General features: G+C 34.0%; 1 protein-coding gene and 1 long non-coding RNA gene across 2 annotated transcripts in view; one reads left to right on the top strand and one right to left on the bottom strand.

Moving 5' to 3' along the window:
• LOC106669850 (RYamide receptor) overlaps positions 1–17,344 on the bottom strand; it is a 165,004-nt gene that overhangs the window by 30,872 nt on the left and 116,788 nt on the right. The window lies entirely within an intron of this gene.
• On the top strand, positions 8,283–9,064 carry LOC106669859. Its single transcript, XR_001341001.2, has 3 exons — positions 8,283–8,412; positions 8,476–8,633; positions 8,716–9,064. It is a non-coding gene; the product is annotated as an uncharacterized LOC106669859 (long non-coding RNA).

Here is a 17,344-nt window from a genome sequence, read left to right as displayed (position 1 = left end):
TCGAGGTCACGATAGCTCAAGTGGTAGAGCAGCGGCGTATCAAGCCGAAGATCGTGGGTTCGAATCCCGCTCGTGCCATTGACTTTTTTATCTCAACTAAAAACCTTAAGTAATTGTAATTTTTCATTAAGGGTGGAAAAAAATCAAGTTGTAACTATGACTCTAAAAATATTTGTGTGTTTTGTATGTAATCATAGATTAAAATTTCCGTATTGCATATTTATTTTTAAAAATAATTTTTGTTATATTTATTTGATATTTAAAACTACAAATATTGTATTAAGTAAATATGTTCATGTATGTTGAATTTGTCGTTTGAGTCTCTTGTAAGAAAAATTGCCCATTGAATATTTAATGCAGAAAGCTTAAAACCTATTCTATAAGTTTCAAACTTGAAGGTTTATTTTAAAAACAGATGCCATAAAGACCGTGTTCTATGTCCGTGCAGAGCCCATGCTAACATATCGTTTTATAGTATGGGGCGGTATTTGGAGTACGAACTACTTTAAATAACTCAAAATGCACTTAGCATATTGTTGCATATTGTTAAATAAAAATAGAAAAAAAATTAACCGAAAAAAGGAAACTTTTTTAAACTAAGTTCAACCGCAGGCAATCGCATGATACTTCGTCTCATCTGAAATCCCCAAACGCTTACTTTTACTACTTATACATAATAGCAGGCATTGGATGGTACTCCACACTGAGGAGTTCTGTTCAGTGACCTCTGCCGTCACTTTAGACGGCTTGTCTGGAAGCATGGAAGCGTGAATGGGGTGCCTGCGCAGGAAACAACCTCCTCGAAATAAAGAAAGATGTAAAGAAATGGGAATCCTCTTCCAGACCTTCCCGAAAAGAAGAAACCCTCCTAAGCCGGCTTCGAATTGGCCACTCCCGACTCACCCATAGTTTCCTCCTTGAAAAAACGACTAAACCTATATGTCCACTTTGTAAAAATAGTATCACAATATCCCACATGTTAATAGATTGTCCTTTATACACCTCTACAAGAACCCTCCACCAAATCCCCAAAGACCTTCAATCGATACTAAGCAACAACATCAATAAACAAAAATTTTAACTTCTTAACAGGCTTCCAACTAATAGATATAATTTAACATCCCCTCAACTCTTGTTTCCTTTGCTGGTTCCCCGTGTTGGCGGTGTGGCGCGGCTGACTTCTGGCATACCTCAGGTGCTGGATTGAGAGGTGCCTACACTGACTCTGAGATCAAGGAATCTCCAGCGAACTTGGAGGAGGTGTCGATGGTGACTAGACTACGACCCTCGATAAATCCCTGCGCACAATATTAAGATTAAAAGCATCAGTTGGGAGAGATCCGTGGGGTTCAGTTCTTTCCAAGCCTGGAGCTGCCACTGCGCCGGAGTTTGGGGGTTCTGATGGGGACGGGCTGGACCGTTGACTTTTACAGATTCAAGGCTTAATGACCAATAAAGTCGCAGCTTTTTATCATAATAAAAAAATAGCAGGCATATTTTTGAAATTTACTTAAAGAAAAGCTGAATGGTTTGAAAATTATTAGTATTGTACGTTGAAAGAATGATGTTTTGCGGGCTGAGAGGCCAGTAAACGGGATTTCAAAGCTCTTTTTAGTTGGGTCATTTGACCCCTTCTTCAAACTCGATAAGTTTCATCGTCTTCTCCTCGTAGAATTTATCGAAACGTTGTGAAGTTTCTTGTGTAGTTTTGTTCTAAAGTTAACAAACCCTGTTTCAAAGGGCTTTTAACGTAGTCCGAAAGTGTTTCACGTATCGAATTTCTCGACGTTTTCACAAAGGATGCGTTTTAGAAACGTACTCCGGCTGTTATCGAGAGTCAAACCGGTGTCGAGCAGTTTGGGAAATTCATTTGTGGAACGTACAAAACCCCTGATGTTGTTAAGCCGGCCATTAAACATGGTAAAGGGGGGTAAGTGAACACGAAAAGGCCCACTAACGACTCGGGCCAATCCTTTGTCCTCTTTGACACACAATTTACATAAATTATAACTAAAAGCCATAATATTTCACCTTGTTTTTAATTCATGAGATCCGTTGTTAATTGGAATTTGCCAAACACGTCTTTTTCATTTAATAGATTAGTCACGCGAAATTTATCAGCTTCCAGCTATCAGATCGTAAAAATCATACATTCCTGGAATGATTAAAGGCGCAAACGTGATGATCAAAGCGTACCGAGTTCAAACTCTATCATTCCGCTACATAAATAAATACATCAAATATATATATAAAATATGGCACAAGTTGATCATGCAAAAATCGTATATTCTCGCCAAGTTCAACAAAACTATCGAGTTTATTATCAAATAATCAATGACATAATTTTGCATTATTCAACAGGATTTTTACTCTTTATAAATACATGTACATTTGTGAATATTTAGGCGGTAAGGGCTGCTTATTCATCTGGTCGTGGCTCCTCGTAATCCCTTAATCCAGGGCCGGCCTCCTTTGGTTACTTACAAAAAGGATAAGGATGACCCTAGGCAGCAAGCCATTATTACAGGCCCTCTGTTGTTAAAAAAGGTATATTTTTAACATATCCCTCTTTTTTCCTTGTTTCAGTACAAATGAAGATCGCTGTTTAAAACCGGTTTTATTTTAACATCGACGAATAAACATTAGGAATAGACATATATGATAAACCGTGTCTACTAACATGTCAAATTTCATTTTATACGGTTGCATTGTTTCAATTTGGCAAATTGCAATTTAAAATCGATATTTAGGGTATTCACGCAAACTTAAACATTCTTGCTAATGTGTTCAGAAATGTTGTTGTTCTGTTCTGTTGTTCACAGATTATTGAATAAGTTTTGGAATTTGTTGGTACTTCATAAATAATTAACAAATTTTTTAAAGTCCAAGCTAATTGAAAAGAGTACCTAGATTATAATATAGTTGTTTATTTTAAAGATAAAAGAGAAAGTTAAGGATAAAGAAATAAGCATCAAGGCATATCTAAACAGATAATTATCTGTTTTTCTAAACAGATAATTATATATATAAGTTTATTCCCAGATAATTATATAATCTGTATATATAATCTGTTTTTCTAAACATTATTTGTTTTTCTAAACAGATAATTATATATAGATAATCTATATGTATATAATCTGTTTTTCTAAACATTATTTGTTTTTCTAAACAGATAATTATCTGCTTTTCTAAACAGATAATTATATATCAGCTTTAAGGTTTATAATCGTAAGTTATACTTTTCACTTTTTAAGTTAACGGTCGTTACTTCAACTTTTCAGCTTTTAGGTTTATAATCATAACGTGTACTTGTCATTTTTTGAGCTGATGATCTAATGTTAACATGCTTATGATGTTTAAAGTAACATATACTTTTCTCTTTTTGAGCTCTTGGTCGTAAATTATAGTTTTCAGCCTTCAACATTTTTAGTTTTCAACTTTCAAGTTTATTATTGCTATACTTTTCAGCTTTAGGTTTTTAATAGTAACTTATACTTTTCAGTTTTGGAAATTATGATCGTAACTTATACTTTTCAGCTTTTAGGGTGTTAATCATAACGTGTGCCTGTCAGTTTTTGAGCTTTTGATCGAAAATTATACTTTTTCGCCTGCAAGTTTGATCTCAACTTTTACTTTTAGTCTGTATGTTTAAAGTATTGTTTATTTCTAGTTATAGTTTTCGAAATTTTTTATTGTAGAACATGAACAAACAAAACAAAAATATTTAACTTATATGGTTTAAGGGCCACAGTGGGGGCCGCGATAGCCGAGTGGTTAAGGCGTCAGACTCTCGGCTAGTAGATCCCGCGGTCGTGGGTTCGATCCTCACCGTCGCCTCTGGACTTTTTCTGACGCCTAAGGGGACCGGTTTCCCTTTGTCCATGTGGACTGGAAAATGATGTTGTTTGTTTGGTCTTTGACCTTTTTGACAGGGATAAATCAATTATTAGTTGATTTTTTTCTAGGACGCACCGTACAGAAAGTGAAATAGTACAGGAGACAATATTCAATGAGTTTTATTGCTCACAACTGATTTATTCTTACATCGTAAATTCTCACATCCAAAATATTATTACACACTTTTGTTTTTATTTATTACTAATATTAACGTAGTAGTTTCCGGATACGACACGCACAAGCGATTTAACTCAGTTTAACCGCTTATTTATTACAGCAGGCTAGAAAGTAAAGTTTTATTAGTTCATTAATTTTTGAGTCTAAGTTCCTCGAGAATCAAGAACGTACAAAATTAAACGGCCACGAATAGGATCCAGCGTAGTGGGTATTTATTTTTTACAAGAAAAGACGCCTGTAAATTACTAATTACCTCCCTTGATTGGTTCTAACAATTTCCCACCTTTTCTTTTTCTTTGGTAGAAGTGTAGCAATCGAAAGTACAAAACGTTGGCTGGCCAGTTTTCCTGTAATTATTGGTTTTATTCAACCTAATTAAACCTTAATTTTTAGCTAGTATGGACTGATTTTGTTAAAATAGACATTAGTTGATAAAAGAGAAATTATTAATTAAAAGGAATTTATTAAGTTAAACAAAAAATATTTATGGGAAAAAAACAGAAAATTTATTTAAAAAAAGGGGGAATAACTAATTAAAGAAAAAATAATTACACAATATCACAATTAGAAAAAAATGTATACACAATAAAACAAAAATTATAAAAGATTTTGTCAAAATACAATAGTTTTTGAAAGATATTGGGATTTCGCCAGAATAAAATAAATAAAAATAAACAAAAGTTCAATATTAGATAGATATTTTATTGCAATCGCAACTTTTATTGTATGCAAGTGTCATTAATTAATTTTCTTGTATTCTGGATTTTTAAGAAACATTACATTCAGATTCATTTAAAAATGGCAAAAAGGAGGGAAAATTAAAAAAAAAGGTGGGGTTGAGATGGGAAGTTAGTGTCCGAGTGGATCGAAGTCACGATAGCTCAAGTGGTAGAGTAGCGGCGTATCAAGCCGAAGGTCGTGGGTTCGAATCCCGCTCGTGACACTGGCTTTTTTATCTCAACTAAATACCTTCATTAATTGAATTACTTTTAGGCTTTTTCCAAACGTCGTTCCCAAACTTCCAGGATAACAATATTCTTATTAATTATTCGTAACGATTTAATGGTTAAAAATTTTGAAAAATTAATTCTCTCTGAGTACGTTTAAATGTTCTAAATACGGTGGCTTTTTATGAGTTAACAGTCTTGTACTAAACAAACACAATTAATCTTAATAGCGTTTCAAGAACAAAACGATTAAATCAACGATTGTTTGCCAAGGGCTGAGAGATCTTTGCAAATGTTAATTACACAGGGAAATAATTCTTAATTGACAAAATAAAAATATAATTTCTTCTTAAAGCCCGCCCATGGAAATAAATTATCTTATGACTTTTGTCAGAACAATGAATGTGATTTATTGCTAAGGAGGAAAGGTGCCAGGGGTGTTGATTTATCACCATTATCCCTTATCTAGACCTCGTCTCCAGTTCCAATGTTAACAACATTACTCGTTCTTAATCAAGTCCAAGAATATCCAAGGTTGTTCCTAATGCTGATGAACCCTCGAGGGATGAACGCCATTGACAAAACTCGTTTAGCTTAATACTTAATCTTTTTAACTATGAGAAAGCAATGATGCACAAACATATCCCATTACAATTGTAAAATTAGACTAGTAAGATTTCTTCTGTCTGCTGTCTGCGGGATGATAAACCTGTAACGTATAACTTTTGGCCTGTCAGACGAGTTTCGGTTTTTCGTAATCTTCAGCGACGGACTCGACTGGAAACCCTAAAAATGACCGCTTTACAACAGAAACTTATGAAAAGTACAAGACTGACGAAATAATTCATAGACAACTCTATCAGTCAATCAGAGAGATTAGGCAGACCTGATCCAATGGAAGAATCATATAACAGACCCGGACATTTTCTACCATAATTCAAAGACGCTGAATGACCCAATTTTGTATACGGCTTAATATGCTACGCATAAGGCAAAATAAATGACCCCTGGCTGTTAAAAACTTACAAAAAGACACGATAGACGAAATAACCAACAGACTAACCACTGAATGCCAAAAAGAGTCTGACAGGCAACTGTCATCATACAGGTCATCGCACTCTCGCAGGTTCATGTCTATCAATTCATAGTCTGTGTGTTATTTCGTCAGTCTTGTCCAATTCTAAAGTTAAAAATTAAGCTAAAGAGCTTATTTTCAGAGTTGATATATTTCTGTTGCTTATTATGCTTATGCTTATTCGTGATCATGTCTACCTAGTCTCACTGGGTATGTCTGCCGGACGTTTCCTCATTTCACTATATTAGTTGGTCTATGTGTTATTTTGTCATTCTGTAACGTAAAGTCAGAATTTCACGGTTTGTTAGACATTTGTTCAGTTAATTATTAGGTTCATCATCCAGATCCTACTCTCGCTTATTACTTTTAAACATTTCGGCATTTCATCATATCCAGTTTTTGGTCCGTGTGTTATTTTGTCAGGTATGCCCTTTATATAAGTTGATAAAGCAAAGTGAGCATAATCAGGGTTTGATAGAATTTTATTCCATTCGATTATTGCATAATCATCTCCTTACGTCTCTGAATAAGTAATCTTTGGATGAGTCCATCAGTCCTTTCGTCATTTCATTATTTTCAGTAGTTAGTCTGGGTGTATTTTTGTCAGTTGTGTCCTTTAAGTAAGTTTGTAAAGTAAAAAAAAATTCATGATTTGTTTTGCATTTGTCATAATCTATAATGGCGGTCTATCTAGCCTCGCAGGTTATCTTTGTCAGAGGTTTCAACATTTCATCATCTTCAGTAATTGGTCTACGTCTTATTTTTTCAGTCAAATCTTTTTATATGTTTGTAACTTGAGCATTCTAGGTTTTCTTATCAATTTGATTAGAACAAGTCGGTTACTTTCTTAATCAATCAGTTCTACCTACGTTCGTTGGTTATGCTTCAAGGACATTTTTGGTATTTCGCCATCGCCATAGCTTGTGTGGTATGTCGTCATTCGTGCTTTTTTGTAAGTTTATAATTTGCAGTGTTTAGGGATAGGGATAATTGACGACTCGAATAGATCTATGGTGGTCTCCTGTGTTTTATAATTCACTGGCCAGCTTCAGGTCATCAGCCTCCATAGGTTTGCCAGAGGCTCCTTAGTATAGGACCTTGCTTGTGGTTTTTCCTGTCCTAATTGGTTCTTGCATGCACATGCACCTACATAAACCTTCAAAGAAACATAAAATTGTTCTGCACAGTGTTTCTTCTGACTGTACTCCTATCGGGTGCATGTGCTTTCTTAACTGGCAATGTCCTTTCAGGAGTCCAATCAGAATCCTGGTCCGGTTGCGGCTGCCTTCCAGTAATTCTTTCATAAATTTTGCGGATGTTCCTTTTAGCGTGCCACATACCTGTGGTATAGTTCCACCAAGTTTTGGAATCATTAAAGATCCATTTTAAGATGTATCTTCTGTTGTGGAAGGATGATGTATCCTCTCGCCCAGTAGGGTTCAGGACCCAGAGAGTTCATCTTGGCCCCCGCTTTGGCCGACATGTCAACCTTTTCGTTCACGTCAACCTCTATGCCCTTATTCCAGGGACCCATGCCTGGGTCAGGTCACGTCCGTCAGGGCCTCCATGCATTGCCTTCAGCTACCATGAGGCTAGGGCGTTTTAGAGCTGCCTGACTGTCAAAGAAGATGGCTATCTTCCGGGAATGTATTCCTAGCATTTTTATGTATCTCGCGCAGTGTTCAATCGCCATGAGTTCAGCCTGGAAAACTGTAGCATATTTACCTAGGTTTACCGTCAGTGCGGTCTTTGGATTTATCCCGAAAACTCCAGCTCCCCCCCTACTCTTGTCGGTTTTAGAGCCGTTAGTTTGCCTTTTGCGGGTTTTTTCTGACATTTCCGTGGTTATTGAGCACCTTTGAATTACTGAAGAAAAAGTCCAGGCCTGTTTGATGTTTCTTTCAGTAGGATCATCCAGCTCTGCCTAGACTCTCTGCTTGTCTGTTAGACGTCCCGACATAATCAGAAGTTTTTCTGTGTGTTGTTTTGTCAATCTTGTCCAATTCTTAAATTTGAGTGACATTCCAGTCGGTTATTGAGCTTATTGATCATCCAGGTCTACTAGCTTCTTTCAATATATCTGTCAGACGATTGGAAATTTCACCATATGTTATTTTGTCATCGTGTCCTTTACAAAAGTTCATATGGTAAAAATATTTTTGCCAGTACTACAATGTGTCAATCAATGTGTGTTTTTTTAAATGAAAATTCGTCCTACAATTCGTTAACTTTTATAACAAATAAATAATTAATAATTACACAGCTGGATTAATATGCAATTTGTTCAAGGTGGGTAAACGGTTTCAGGAGAGCAAGGTAAAAATAATTAAACCCTAACGTCGTGTTTATACGAATTTTAAACTAATTTGTGTCTGGTAGGGTTTGCAATTTTCCTGTGACGATAAGCTCTACTTTGGTTATTGAGTTAGAAACCCAATTTCTATGACTGTCCCTTTTTTAACCGGATCTCGGCGAACCCTAGATACAGGAGAGTGAAAAACAATATGTTCAAAAATTGTTACAGCCTGAGACGTGATGTAAATATTTAGTGAATTATTTTCAATTCAAATAATTTCCATAACAAGGGGGGCTTTTTATTGCCTCAATCCATTTTCGCAGGTGTACAAATCCTGAGACGATTTTAGTCAATTGCGTAAACATCGGAGTGGGATAAAAGCGTACAAGACCGGCTGAAAAAGTTTCTTTCAATCCACGTAGATTTTTGAGAAAATTTATTCAATTCTGGTCTTAAAAATTGGAATTTGGAAAGGCGTTTTTTTAACTCTTTAACGGCTCCACTCATATCTTAACTTGAAAGTTTTAAACCTTTGAAAAAGTTAGTACAACTAAATTAAAATCTCGTAACAAGGTATTCATTCTTTTTAAAAAAACTGGATGAAGATAGTATATTTAAATATAAAATTTACAATTGTTAAACATTGCGATAAATATTACTGTATTATTTACTAATCTGGCAAGCCTTTACATTCAAATAAAATTATCTTTTCTATATATTTCATAAATAAATATTCATCCCTTTTAATCATAGTTAATGGAACAATAATATATTTTAAGTTTTAGGTGTATCGACTACGTTTTTACTCATGAATAATCTGGATCTTGGCTTGATCTGGATGTAGAAACAAATTCAATTGTTACTGCAAAGCTTCCAACAAGATCTAGATTATTCGTGGATAATTTGTATTATAGGTGCCCCTTGTTCAGAGAAAGGTTGTTCCATGTGTCATAACAGAGGCGTGTCATGCCTTGGCTCCATACAGAGAGCGTGTAGGCATGCCGCCGGATTTAAGAATGGTTCTCGGACACGGTAGCCTGATTCAGGGTCTCCTGTTCCGCTTTTTATGATAATAGGGGATTTTTTTTATTGTGTATATTCGAATCCCGCTCGTGCCATTGACTTTTTTATCTCAACTAAATACCATAATTATTTGTGTGAATGCGTATTGAATGTGTGATGTTATATTTCGCATGCGCTCGGGGGTGAAATGACCAAGCTGTCGGATGGTCTAAAAAAAATATTGCCAATTACAACTAAAAAAAGGTTTTATTTTTATATAAAATTGTTATAAATACAAGTTTTTTTATCCAGTTATTTTTATATAAATTAATTAAATAATGATTGCTATCTTCCAGACAATTTCATCGAGATGAATTTTGTTCTTTGTGTTTTTTATGTGCATTTTTATGAAATAATTTTGTAATAAACTAACGTTAAAAGTTTAATAAAAAAAAGTTATTTCTGTCGAATAAGGGTCGGTAAGTGCGTCATACCAAGTCCAACAATTTTTATCGCGTCATCACCCTTGGGTTATACGATTTGTAAAAAAGAAAATCCAATTTCTGCTTACTAATGCAAACCGTTTTCCTTGATAGTATTCGATGGATTGAAGGTCGGTAGAAAAGGATTCCCTGAGAATCCGACCAAATCCAACACCTGTTGTTATAGATCCACTTGTCATTCGGATTTTCCAAATCCTCCTAAAAGAACGGTTCGTTGACTCGAAAACCTACCTCTTAGCCGATGTTTTGTTTTTATCGGTTTATTTTTAATTTTTTTCATTTTTCCAGATTTTTCTTTGTCATACAAGTATTAAACGTTCGATGCTGACATACTTAATTTAAAAATCCGAGTGAGAAATAACCCGACTATAATTTTATTTCAATTATCATACTGATACCATCTCGCCAGTAAAATCCATTCTAGAAGTCCAACGTTTTGAAAACGAACGAATGTTAAAACCGTCATCATCAAGCTTGGGCAATAATGGAATGAAAGGGAGCAATAAACGTTTTTACGGCTGCGGATTGTAATACGGAATATGCCATAAAACCTTTGCGTCCTTCGTGGTGAAAAAGAAGAAAAACAAATGTATATAACGGCGATATTGTTTTTTGTGAAAGAGATGTAAAAATTTGGGTTTCCATTTCAAAGAGGCATCGTGAATTACACCCCTTTATTAAAATGAAATATTCTTCTAAGTCATAAGAAAGTCTGTATGTCACTATAATTCAGTGAAACAAAAGGAAATAAATAAATCAGAACGTATAATAAAATAACTGAAGATTATCAGCGGCAATTATACATTCAAAGACTGAAAATTATATGTTACAACCACAATATGACTAAACGACTGAAAAATATAACTTACATTTATAATTATAATTATGATTATAAACCTAAAAGCAGAAAAATATTTTTTTAAAATTAATTTATTTGCAGCCTTTACATATTTTCACATATTACAAATATGATCACAGTTTTTATTCACGCTGTCAAAAAACTAACACTAATGCTATCGCTGCACCCGGAGGACACCTGCCATGAGAATGCCAATGCTGGCACTCAGTGTGAAGGATTAAGTGGCAAAGAGGTCTCGAGGCCATCTTCGATAAATACGACGTAGTGGCGTGGTGTAGAGGGGCTCAGACAGTTGGGTTGGGTTGGATCGAGAGGTTACTATTTTATTTTTGGAATCGGAACGGATCAGTTCGTTGACAAAAGGAATGTTAGGTTGGTGTGGTGAGGTTAAGAGTTTAGACGATTTGTCTGAGGAGTTTTGATTGGAAGGATTGCGCTGGATGTTGGATGGCTAGGCAGAAATCACAGTTCAACTCCGTATGTCCAAAGTGGTCGCAGTAAAGTAAGGTTAGGTCTTAGAAGTCTTCGTATTTGTCCAGCACAATCGCCTGGTACGATAAGCGACAATGTCCGGACGTGGCAAGGGAGGAAAAGGTTTGGGTAAAGGAGGCGCCAACCGTCACAAGAAGGTATTGCGTGACAACATCCAAGGTATCACCAAGCCCGCTATCCGTCGTCTCGCCAGGCGAGGTAGGGATCAAGCGTATTTCCGGCATGATCTGCGAGGAGACTCGTGGCGTATTGAAAGTTTTCTTGGAGAACCTGATCAGAGACGCAGTTGTATTTGTCCATCTCTTCTGCTAAGTTGTTATCTTTTAAGTCTCGGGGATACCATGTCAGTTCGCGGTCTAAGTATTTGACTCAAAATCAAACTCAAAAAGTGGAAGTTCAATCTACGTACATAAGCTCAGAAAGTAGAAAGTATAAGTTACAATTGTGCGCTTAAAATCTGAGGGAGTATAAGTAGCAATTATAGACTTTAAAGCTGAAAAGTATAAGTTTCCATCATCACCTCAAAAAATAAAAAGCATACGTTACGATTATAAACCTAAAAGCTGAAAAGTATAAGTAACAAGAAAAACATTATAAACCTAAAAACTGAAAACTACAATTTACGACTATTAGCTCAAAAAATGAAAAGAATAACTTATCATTATAAACCTAAAAGCTGAAAATTATAAGTTACGATCATAATCTCCAAAACTGAAAAGTATAAGTTACTATTATAAACCTAAAACTGAAAAGTATAGGTAGCAATAATAAACTTGAAAGTTGAAACCGAAAAATGTTGAAGGCTGAAAACTATAATTTACGACCAAGAGCTCAAAAATTGAAGAGTATAAGCTACTTTAAACATACAAACTGAAAAGTAAAAGTAGAGATCATAAACTTGAAGGCGAAAAAGTATAATTTTAGATCATAAGCTCAAAAAATGACAGGCACACGTTATGATTATAAACCTAAAAGCTGAAAAGTATAAGTAACGATCACAATCTCCAAAACTGAAAAGTATAAGTTACTATTAAAACCCTAAAGCTGAAAAGTATAGGTAGCAATAATAAACTTGAAAGTTGAAAACTAAAAATGTTGAAGGCTGAAAACTATAATTTAACACCAAGAGCTCAAAAAGTGAAAAGTATAAGTTAAGATCATAAACCCGAAAACTGAAGAGTATAAGTTCCTATTATTGTAGCTACAACTTTCGAGAAATGCTTGCTACTGCGGCCAAGGCACTCTGTCAGTCACTTTTTTTTTTTTTAATAGGGGATTCGTTATCTTGTTTGTTATACCCTCCCACACGTGATAAATTAAAATACACACATAATATTTACACATTTTCATAATTCACATTCATACTAATTTACTAACCTATACTACAACTAAATTNTTTTTTTTTTTTGCTCTATTGTTCCTGGAAGTTACTGGCTAGTACTAGGTTCAAATAAGCAGGACAAAGGCATCAGAACCTGTCTCAACTTGGCCTTTTTTACGGAAAGAATATTCCATATAATATAAATATCAGGTCCGTTTCCTTTTTTTTTGCTCTATTGTTCCTGGAAGTTACTGGCTAGTTCTAGGTTCAAATAAGAGGACAAAGGCATCAGAACCTGTCTCAACTTGGCCTTTTTTACGGAAAGAATATTCCATATAATATAAATATCAGGTCCGTTTCTTTTTTTTTTGCTCTATTGTTCCTGGAAGTTACTATATTTTATGTCTTTCAATTCATAAAGAAATTAGTTTGAAAGTTAAAATATTATTTAAAAAAAGTAAGCCTAAAATATATTAACAGGATTGTTCCTGTGTACTTACATCAATTTTTTATTTTTAACTTAGAAAGAAAACAAGAGTTTATATTAATTTATGTTTTTAAATTCGAAAAGAAATTTGTTCAAAAGTTAAAATATTACTTAATAAAAAGTAAGGCTAAAATGTATTTACAGGATTGTTCCAGTGTACTTACATCAATTTTTTTATTTTTAACTTTGAAAGAAAACAAGAGTATACTAATTTATATGTTTAAATTCTAAAAGTAATTAGTTTGAAAGTAAAAATATTCTTTAAAAAAAGTAAGGCTAAATTTTATAAATAGGATTGTTCCTGTGTATTTACATCAATTTTTCTAAAATTTTAACTTTGAAAGAAAACAAGAGTGTATACTAATTTATATGTTTAAATTCTAAAATAAATTAGTTTGAAAGTAAAAATATTCTTTAAAAAAAGTAAGACTAAATTGTGTAAACAGGATTGTTCCTGTGTAAGTCAAATTTGTATTTTTTGATTTTTAACATAAAAAGAAAACAAGAGTTTGTATTATTTTTTGTAATGTTGTAAATAATTATATTGATTCAATAGATACAAATATTTGGTCTAATTTTAACAGTAAGTTATTACATACAAATTTAAATTAGGTGCTTAAATCAATTTATCTTCTCGGTCAAGTCATATTTTACTTGTTAGGCCACATCATGATCAAGAACATACTTTTTTCCTTTTAACGAGGAAAAGTTAAAGTAGGTGACATATGGCTAGTAATTCAGCTAAAAAATGTGGTTGTTCCCAGGATCATGTGGTGTATAATTAGGCCGCTTTATGCAATTATTCGCAGTGAAATTTGGCAAATTTTCAGTTTTATATTTTCATTTTATTCCATTAATCAAGGTTCTTTATAAATATTTTAGTTTTTAATTGAAAAAATCACATGATATTGGTTTTATGTTTACGGAGAAACTAATGGATGGCGTAATTCCAACCGATCTGAATCAATTTTCCCCAGATAGAAGAAATATGAACGATGAAAAACAAATCAATTTCCTTTCTCTTAAACAGGCCGTTTGTATTTGATGGCTACATTTAGTTTGTCGGATTGGACGAAGTATTTGCTGGAATTGAACCGTTTCGTTCTCAAGATAAGTGGTTTATTTGGCTTTCAGTCAGCCTTATTGGTTTGATCAGTGGTGACGTGCTTTTGTTTCAATATTGTTATATCAGAGTAAATTATTAACGATGATATATCGCCGGTTTTTATTTATAGGGATTTTTTTTTGTATAATATTTTTGGACAGTTTAATCATGATCATTTTATTCAGGTATGCCGTATTCTTCTTTAATGTTTTCTCATTGAAAGGGGCCATCTTTGCCCTCGCGTATTTTCTCTTCTTGACAGAAAAACATTGAATTATGAAACTAGCATTAAAATGTATGTTAAAAGGGGCAGAAATAAATTAAACTCGGTTTTCCAACTCACCATAGCAGTTTTGTTATCGGAAAGGGATAAAAGGCCGTCTAAACAAGCTATCTTATCCATATCTTCCTCGGCCAGCGATGACTTCCATTTTTTGTCCTTTTCCCTTCGATTATCTACTGAAACGGAATGATCGAATTTTAGAAGGATAAACCATATTCTGGCCTGGAACTTAGGCCATATTCTTTTAAGCCAAAACTATCATATTCGGGCCACATTCTTTTTAAGCCAAAATTATGATAATCTTCTTTTATCGACATGAAAGAATTTTAGTTTTTCTAAGCTCTAGGATATTCAAAAAGTTTTATTTTTTACGTGCTGTTTTAGCATTTCAAAGATAACATGGAATTATGTCAAAACTCCCTTGATAGATAAAAACAAACGTAAACCAAGCAGACTTTTGTCAGCTAGAATGCAACTACACAAATATTTAATATAATTTAATTAGTCATTTCTCATTTTGAACAGGTTTTTTAAATTTCATATTTATCCTTTTAACCTCATATTTAACCATTTTCATTGTAAATTAACCCTTTTGCATTTGAAACTTTTTTGCATCAAATTAAACTTTCTCTATTGTTTTTATTCATTTATTTTTATTACTATTATATTTTTTTAGGTTTAGTTGGATAAAATAACACAAATAACAAACAAGAATATACAGAAACAAGATAAAAACATACTCTGGTTTGCATTTACAGACGCTAGTGTAATGGCGGTATGAGTTATGTCCCTCCATTCACGCTAATAAATTACATTCACACTCGAGACTTCGTTCACACAACCCCAGAGTATTCGATATTTGTTCACATTAATAAATTACTTCTTTCAATTAATTATTCTTTTAATTTAAGAACTTGGTTGAAATGAAAAAGTTAGTGCACGTGCGGGATTCGAACCCAGGACCTTCGGCACAATATCAAGAGCTGCGGCGTGCTAAGCCGAAGATCGTGGGTTCGAATCCCGCTCGTGACACTAACTTTTTCATTTCAACCAAGACGTTACATCAAAAGGATTATTAATTGAAAGAAATAATTTGGTCAATCAGACCACTAAATATAATGGATCTAATAAATTACATCCACACATTCATACTCACTACCTAAGATTAATTTTATGTATGATCAGTACCATGGTCAAGGGGTAGAATAAAACAAAATTCTTACTTAGCCGAGCTTTCGACCCGGACTTTAATGTCATCATCAGTGCGTATATTTTCAAACAAATTACTAACAATTAACAGTTATTTTATAAACACAAACAAATACCAATTTTTGGCACAGGAAAAAAACCAATATATTAAGTAGTTACCTGTGTCAAAAATTGGTATTTGTTTCTGTTAATAAAATAACTGTTAATTGTTGTTGAATGACCTTGAAGCCCGGGTCGAAAGTTTAGCTAAGTTGGAATTTTGTTTTTATTCTACCTTAATACTGATTATACATGAAATAAAGTTCAAGTGGTCCGATACCTTCTTTTTAACACCTCAGATTATAAATTTATTTCACGTTTGGGAAGGGAGAAATTATAGTGTTTATACACTTTATTCCCTGGATGGTTTCCCTCTTTCCTGTCGTCACAAATTAATTCAAAGTTATTAAAGCTACGGAAAACAATAGCTTTCTTACATAGTCTGGGGGGGGGTTAAAGGTTTAAGGTGAAAAACGGCTGTTTTCCTCAGAAAGAAAGTATCGAAGTATTGAAAAATGTATCCGGATATTTCCTATGTAGGGTTAAAAAAATTACTCTCACGCATTTCTTATTCAAGTTCAGCCACAGATGTTCTCACTGCTGGGCCTCTTTTTCTTTTTTTGCAAGGACTCCTTGCCCCCTCCGTCCGTTCTTCATTTCCTTATCATCTATTTTCATTTTCTTCCTCACTTTTTGTTCCTTATACGATCCGCCCTTGTCTTTTTAAACGATTTGGGCTCTGGAACATGGGAATACGAACACATGGGGTAAACAACCCGTTAGACCATTTACTTCCTTAAACTTGAAAAAAAGTTGAAAAAGACCCCAGTGAAGCAAGTGTTTCACGTTGTAGACCAGATTCATCTCCCTCGAGAGCAAAAAATAGCGATTTTCTTGATGTACAGTTTGATCTCATATGGCGCAAACGTGTCCCGTACAAATTAATCCAATTACAAATAATTAATTTTGTAGGTTCTTTGTAGGTCTAAAAAGGATCAGATTTCACCGAATAATGCTCTCTGGCTGCGGGAGTATCGCAGGGCAATGTGCTTGGATCAATCCTTTATACCGTATACGCAACTATACCTACCTCTCTCCTCGCATTTTACTACCCTCTGTCCCCGATCCTACAGTTGTTTCGGAAGATCTAGAGAAATATGACATGTATGGCAGACTGGTGTAGAAAATGGAAAATAAAGATTATGTATAAGAAGTGATGTTGCATTACATTCCAAAGTAAATTTTTTTTTCACAATGTTACTACAATAGAATTTTCCTTTCTATAAATCTCTGCGTTCTTTACCTTGGGTTCCACCTGGACTCACATTTAACACGAAATCAGCATACGCGACTAAAACAAGACCTAAACAGAGGTTAGGTCTCCAATACAGCTAGGAAGAAAATTCAAGTTGCCGAAGAAAAACGAACTCACAATATACAAAACGCTACTAAAACCGATTTGTACGTACGGTAAACCGGTAAAAACCTTTCAATATCCAACTTCTTCAATCCTCTTAACCCAAAGTTTTCAGAGCCATTGCTCTATTTTACTTTAGACTAATAAGGATTGTTTACGCTAATGTAAACTTTTTTATATATGTTAGTTAATTAGAAATCTTATCGTTTATTATTTTAAATTTATTATTTTTTTA

Source organism: Cimex lectularius, unplaced genomic scaffold, assembly GCF_000648675.2.
Source record: "Cimex lectularius strain Harlan isolate CLEC.00 unplaced genomic scaffold, Clec_2.1 scaffold187, whole genome shotgun sequence".
Classification (NCBI taxonomy): Eukaryota; Metazoa; Arthropoda; class Insecta; order Hemiptera; family Cimicidae; genus Cimex; species Cimex lectularius.
Note: the sequence above shows the minus strand (reverse complement) of the source record. Positions and strands in the feature narration are given on the sequence as shown.